General features: G+C 60.1%; 1 long non-coding RNA gene across 1 annotated transcript in view; it reads left to right on the top strand.

The window, feature by feature from the left end:
- Positions 1 to 2,895: 2,895 nt before the first annotated feature.
- LOC132208649 (uncharacterized) overlaps positions 2,896 to 6,666 on the top strand; it is a 3,973-nt gene continuing 202 nt past the window's right edge. The window contains exons 1-2 of the long non-coding RNA XR_009444774.1: positions 2,896 to 3,147; positions 5,372 to 5,960. This is a non-coding gene — a long non-coding RNA (uncharacterized LOC132208649). The remainder of the gene's footprint in view (positions 3,148 to 5,371; positions 5,961 to 6,666) is intronic.

Genomic DNA, 6,666 nt, shown 5'->3' with positions numbered 1-6,666 from the left:
CTCTCAGTTAGGTTTCCTCTCTGTGCTTGCTGTCAGTCCCTTCTCCCTCATTCCTGAATTTCGACAGCCTCCCCCCACCCCTGTCCTTCCGCGATCCTCCCTCCTTGGGCATGTTTCTCTCGGCCTCTCCCATCCTGACCACATCCTTCCTCAGTGCCCGTGCTCCACATTCCATGTGGGATGGGGAAGCAGATAAGTCACGTTGAGCGGGGATCCCGGTCTCGGCCGCCGATCCCTCGGGCCGTCGTCTCTCCCCGGACCCTCGGGGAATGAGAACACAGCAGCTTTCGGAAACTCCCGAATGGGGACGGGGCAGATCTCAGATAACGAATCTCTTCCTCAAGCCGAGGTGCAACGCAGCCTCTGAGAAATACATCACCCCTGACTGGTCAACACTCAGAGACAGGAGGGACAGCAGATGCTGGAGAATCAAGATAATAAAATGTGGAGATGGATGAACACAGCAGGCCCAGCAGCATCTCAGGAGCACAAAAGCTGACGTTTCGGGCCTAGACCCTTCATCAGAGAGGGGGATGGGGAGAGGGAACTGGAATAAATAGGGAGAGAGGGGGAGGCGGACCGAAGATGGAGAGAAAAGAAGAGAGGTGGAGAGGAGTGTATAGGTGGGGAGGGAGGGAGGGGATAGGTCAGTCCAGGGAAGACGGACAGGTCAAGGAGGTGGGATGAGGTTGGTAGGTAGGAAATGGAGGTGCGGCTTGGGGTGGGAGGAAGGGATGGGTGAGAGGAAGAACAGGTTAGGGAGGCAGAGACAGGCTGGACTGGTTTTGGGATGCAGTGGGGGAAGGGGACGAACTGGGCTGGTTTAGGGATGCAGTCGGGAAGGGGAGATTTTGAAGCTGGTGAAGTCCACATTGATACATTGGGCTGCAGGGTTCCCAGGCGGAATATGAGTTGCTGTTCCTGTAACCTTCGGGTGGCATCATTGTGACAAATCAGCGATATTTCGATGTTCCACACATTGAGACGAAACAACGATCAGATAGCAATAAATTCCAGTCTCCAAATTTGGACACAGATACCCCCCGGGGAGGGAGTTACAGACTGGAATCTGATCAAGGGGTTCGGGGGGGTTTATATACAGAATAACAGATACCCCCGGGAGGGAGTTACAGACTGGAATCTGATCGAGGGGGTTTGGGGGGGTTTATATACAGAATAACAGATACCCCCCGGGAGGGAGTTACAGACTGGAATCTGATCGAGGGGGTTCGGGGGGTTTATAAACAGAATAACAGATACCCCCCTGGGAGGGAGTTACAGACTGGAATCTGATCGAGGGGGTTCGGGGGGGTTTATAAACAGAATAACAGATACCCCCCTGGGAGGGAGTTACAGACTGGAATCTGATTGAGGGGGTTCGGGGGGGTTTATATACAGAATAACAGATACCCCCCCCGCGGAGGGAGTTACAGACTGGAATCTGATCGAGGGGTTCGGGGGGTTTATATACAGAATAACAGATACCCCCCGGGGAGGGAGTTACAGACTGGAATCTGATCGAGGGGGTTCGGGGGGGTTTATATACAGAATAACAGATACCCCCCCGCGGAGGGAGTTACAGACTGGAATCTGATCGAGGGGGTTCGGAGGGGGTTTATATACAGAATAACAGATACCCCCCCGGGGAGGGAGTTACAGACTGGAATCTGATCGAGGGGGTTCGGGGGGGTTTATATACAGAATAACAGATACCCCCCCCCCGGAGGGAGTTACAGACTGGAATCTGATCGAGGGGGTTCGGGGGGGTTTATATACAGAATAACAGACACCCCCCCCCCCCCGGGGAGGGAGTTACAGACTGGAATCTGATCGAGGGGGTTCAGGGGGGTTTATATACAGAATAACAGATGCCCCCCCGGGAGGGAGTTACAGACTGGAATCTGATCGAGGGGGTTCGGGGGGGGGGTTTATATACAGAATAACAGATACCCCCCCCCGGGGAGGGAGTTACAGACTGGAATCTGATCGAGGGGGTTCGGGGGGGGGGGTTATATACAGAATAACAGATACCCCCCGGGTAGGGAGTTACAGACTGGAATCTGATCGAAGGGGTTCGGGGGGGGGGGGGGTTTATATACAGAATAACAGATACCCCCCCCCGGGGAGGGAGTTACTCAGGTGCTGGGTGCAGAAGGTTCTGTGTGGAATAGCTGGCAGCGAGCGGCTGGAAAGCGTGGGACTGGCGGCGCGAACATGTGGAAGAGCCACATTCCTGGCCCTCGCTTTCATCCCTGAGGAGCTGCTCCCTTCGTGCAGCGCCTGCCCACACCCCCTCTTCTCCTCACCCCCACCCCCTCACCCCCCCACTCCCGGTCGCTGTCCTGCCTGCCTCGCGGGACACACCAGCCCCCACCCCACCCCCCCCCCCCCCCCAACACCCGGTTTAACGTCCGCTCTGCCACAGCGAGATCTTTGAGCTTTGGTCGAGCGTTCAGAGGGCAATCCCTCCCTCCCTGTACTTTACCACCCCCCCCCCCCCCCCACCCCTGCACCCGCCCTCCTCCCCCAACCCCCACAGCACCACGCAGGCCCTTCGGCACTCAGTACTACCCCGGCGTCCCAATCCTGCTCCGGGATCACTCTCAAACCCTGCACGCCCCGCGTTTCTCTCTGCTCCGTGTGCCTCCCCGAGAGTCGCTGAAGGCATCGCAGACAACAGCCCGGGGGTGGGGGGGGGGGGGGTTTGCTGGGAGTCACGTAGACTCACCCTCTGCCCGTATTTAAGCTGGGCTGTTAGACTCCTCAGCAACTGGTGACAGCCCCCCCCTCAATCCTTCATGTATCCATCAGTTCCCTTCTACCCTCCCAATGTTTAGGATTCAGACCCCCCCCCCACCCCCAGGGTCCTTTTGAGAGAGGGATTCCGACGGCCAAGAGACAGACCGAGATCAGAAATATTTCCTCTTCCCTGCTTTAAATGCCATCCCATTACTTTTGAAGCAATGATTGGGCTCTCCCTGAAGAGGAAACGTTCCCTCCACACCCTCCCAGTCAAATCTCTCTCAGGATCGGCTGCGTTTAATTTCATTTCCTCTCTCTCTCTCTCTCTCTCTCTCAATCTCAGAGCCGGGTCCAGCTCTGCCAACATGAGACGAGCCGCACAGCGTCCAGGAGGGTCCCAGGAGTGTGAGTGAGGCGAGCGGGTCCGGTGTCAGTGCGAGGGACGGGGGCCTGGAGGCGGGACACACAGACACAGACAGACGGAGAGGACTCACGCCCTGCGCTGGGGAGAGCGGGGAGCAGCGTTACAGCCTGGGCTGGGGCACAGCGTCTCACTCAGAGATAACACTCCCGGCGGAGCGCAGGCAGGGGCTCTCCCTCTCGCTCACACTCACACACTCTCTCACACACACACACACTCACACTCACACTCACACAGACACACACACACATAGAGACACACACACACACAGACACACACACACTCAGAGACACACAGACACACAGACACACACACACTCAGAGACACACAGACACACACACTCTCTCACACACACACAGACACACACACACATAGAGACACACACACACTCAGAGACACACAGACACACACACACACACATAGACACACACACACACACACACACACATAGACACACACACACACACACAGGCACTCACACACACTCACTCACTCACTCACAGACACACACACAGACACACACACTCACTCACACACAGACACACTCACACACACTCACTCACACACACACTCACACACAGACACACACTCACACACACATACACACACACACACACACACACACACTCACTCACTCATTCACAGACACACACACTCACTCTCACACACACACACACACACACACTCACTCACCACACTCACACACACACACTCACAGACACACACACACACTCACAGACACTCACACACACACACACTCTCACACACTCACACACACTCTCTCACACACAGACACACACACACACTCTCTCACACTCACACACACACACTCTCTCACACTCACACACACACAGACACACACACACACTCTCACACAGACACACTCACACACAGACACACACACACTCTCTCACACAGACACACACACACTCTCTCACACTCACACACACACACTCACACACACACACTCACACACACACACTCTCACACACACACTCTCACACACACACACACTCACACACACACACTCACACACACTCTCACACACACACACACTCACACACACACACACACACACTCACACACACACTCTCACACACACACACTCTCACCACACACACACACTCACACACACACACACACTCACACACACACACACTCACACACACACACACACACACACACACACACACACTCACAGGGAGCAGGTTGAGCCGCTGAAACAAACAGTGACGAGGTCGAAGATCACAGAAGCATCTCGTGGGGCGGGGCGGGTGCGGCCTGCTCATGCTCCCATCTCATACCGTAACCCCCCCCACCCCCCCGACCTTCCTCTCTCTCCCCCCACAGGGGCTGGGGTGGGGGGGGAGGCCTGCTCATGCTCCCATCTCATACAGTAACCCCCTCACCCCCCGACCTTCCTCTCTCTCCCCCCACAGGGCTGGGGTGGGGGGGAGGCCTGCTCATGCTCCCATCTCATACAGTAACCCCCCTCACCCCCCCGACCTTCCTCTCTCTCCCCCCACAGGGGCTGGGGTGGGGGGGGAGGCCTGCTCATGCTCCCATCTCATACAGTAACCCCCTCACCCCCCCGACCTTCCTCTCTCTCCCCCCACAGGGGCTGGGGTGGGGGGGAGGCCTGCTCATGCTCCCATCTCATACAGTAACCCCCTCACCCCCCGACCTTCCTCTCTCTCCCCCCACAGGGGCTGGGGTGGGGGGGAGGCCTGCTCATGCTCCCATCTCATACAGTAACCCCTCACCCCCCCGACCTTCCTCTCTCTCCCCCCCACAGGGGCTGGGGTTGGGGGGGGGATGGCCTCCCATCTCATACAGTAACCCCCCCCACCCCCCCCGACCTTCCTCTCTCTCCCCCCCACAGGGGCTGATTGAAGATCGGGGCTGGGGTGGGGGAACAGGAGGGGGGTGTGGGCCGGGGTCAGGTTGCTGGGGGGGGGGCATTATGAGGAGGGGGATTTGGTTAATGGGTGTGGGGGGGGGGGAGCAAAGCCTGGCTCAGGGCTATCAGAGGTTTGTGGGGAATTATTTCTACAGCGGGTGTGGGCTTCGCTGGGCTGGGCCCAGTACGTACTGCCCCGTCCTAGTTGCCCCTTTTGTGCAAAGCAGGGTGGCGGGGGGGCGCCGGGTGAGCTGCCCCTTGAGCCACCGCAGCCCAATGTCAATCTATTCCCATTGACTATTTTTCAGGAACGTCGCAGATAGTCAACCCTCACGCCAACTCCAGGAAAAGACCCTTCGGCCCGTCAGCTCCTAGCGCTCTTCCGTCCGGAGATTGTGGTCGGCGGGGTGCTGGGGGTGGGCAGCGGGGGATAGTGCCCCCAGAAAGGCGGAGGGCGAGAGAGAGGGAGAGGTCGATAAATCCGCAGCAAGCCTCCGCGCACATCGGGGATAGGAGGGCCGGGCGGAGCCGGTTTGGGCCTGAATGGCCTTCGCCAAGCTCCCCGCGTGACCCGTCCCGTGTGGAGATCCCCCGGACCTCGCCGCGTGGAAAGCGGGATCCTCCCGCGCCTGAGCCCATGACTGCGGGGGACGGCAGCGACCCTCTGGGGGGGGCCGGCGAGCGGGAGCCGCCCCCCGGCACCCTTTCTCCGAGTGGGCAGGGAGGGGCGCGACGGCGAAGAGGAGGGAGGAGGAAGGGGGCAGCTGGCGCAGCAGGCGCTCCCTCTTCGAGACGTATTACTGGAACAGCCAGCAGTACCCGCTGCTCCTGACCGTCCTGGGCATCGTCATCGGGATCTGCCTCGCCCTCATCGCCATCTTCTTCATCAGCGGCAGGGTGAGCTCAAACCCCGACACCCCCCTCCACCCGGCTCCCACCGCGAGGCCCGCGCACCCAACGCGAGGGCCGTCCCCACCACAAGGCCTGCTCTGACCTCGAGGCCCGCGCTCCCACCGCGAGGCCCGCTCCCACCATGAGGCCTGCTCCGACCGCGAGGTCCCCGGCTCCGACCGCGATGCCCCCCGGCTCCGACCATGATGCCCCCGGCTCCGACCGCGAGGCCGCCGGCTCCACCCCAAGTCCCACTCCGACCCCGAGGCCGCCACTACCACCACGAGGCTCCAGCTCCCACCGCGAGGCCTGCTCTGACCCCGAGGCCCCCGCTCCCACCGCGAGGCCCCCGGCTCCCACCGCGAGGCCCCCGGCTCCCACCGCAAGGCCCCCGGCTCCCACCGCGAGGCCCGCCTCCGACCCCGAGTCCCGCCCCGACCCTGCGGCCCACTCCCACCGCGTGTCCTGCCACACTCCCCGCCCCTAACCCCCAGGCCCGCCACAATCCCAGGCACTACCCCAATCCCAAACCCAACCCCGAGTCCCACCACAATCCCTATCGCAACACCGCAATCCCATTTCCAGCCCCGATGCCAATTCCTGAGGCCTGGCCGACGCGCCGTGCTGCCCACAACATGGCCGCGCCCAGCGCGCTGACCAATGGCAGCGAGCAGTCCAACTGCCTTCCCGGTGAACGGCTGTCGTTGTTGGG

Source organism: Stegostoma tigrinum, unplaced genomic scaffold, assembly GCF_030684315.1.
Source record: "Stegostoma tigrinum isolate sSteTig4 unplaced genomic scaffold, sSteTig4.hap1 scaffold_496, whole genome shotgun sequence".
NCBI classification, from domain to species: Eukaryota; Metazoa; Chordata; class Chondrichthyes; order Orectolobiformes; family Stegostomatidae; genus Stegostoma; species Stegostoma tigrinum.
This window is presented reverse-complemented; position numbering and strand designations above follow the sequence as displayed.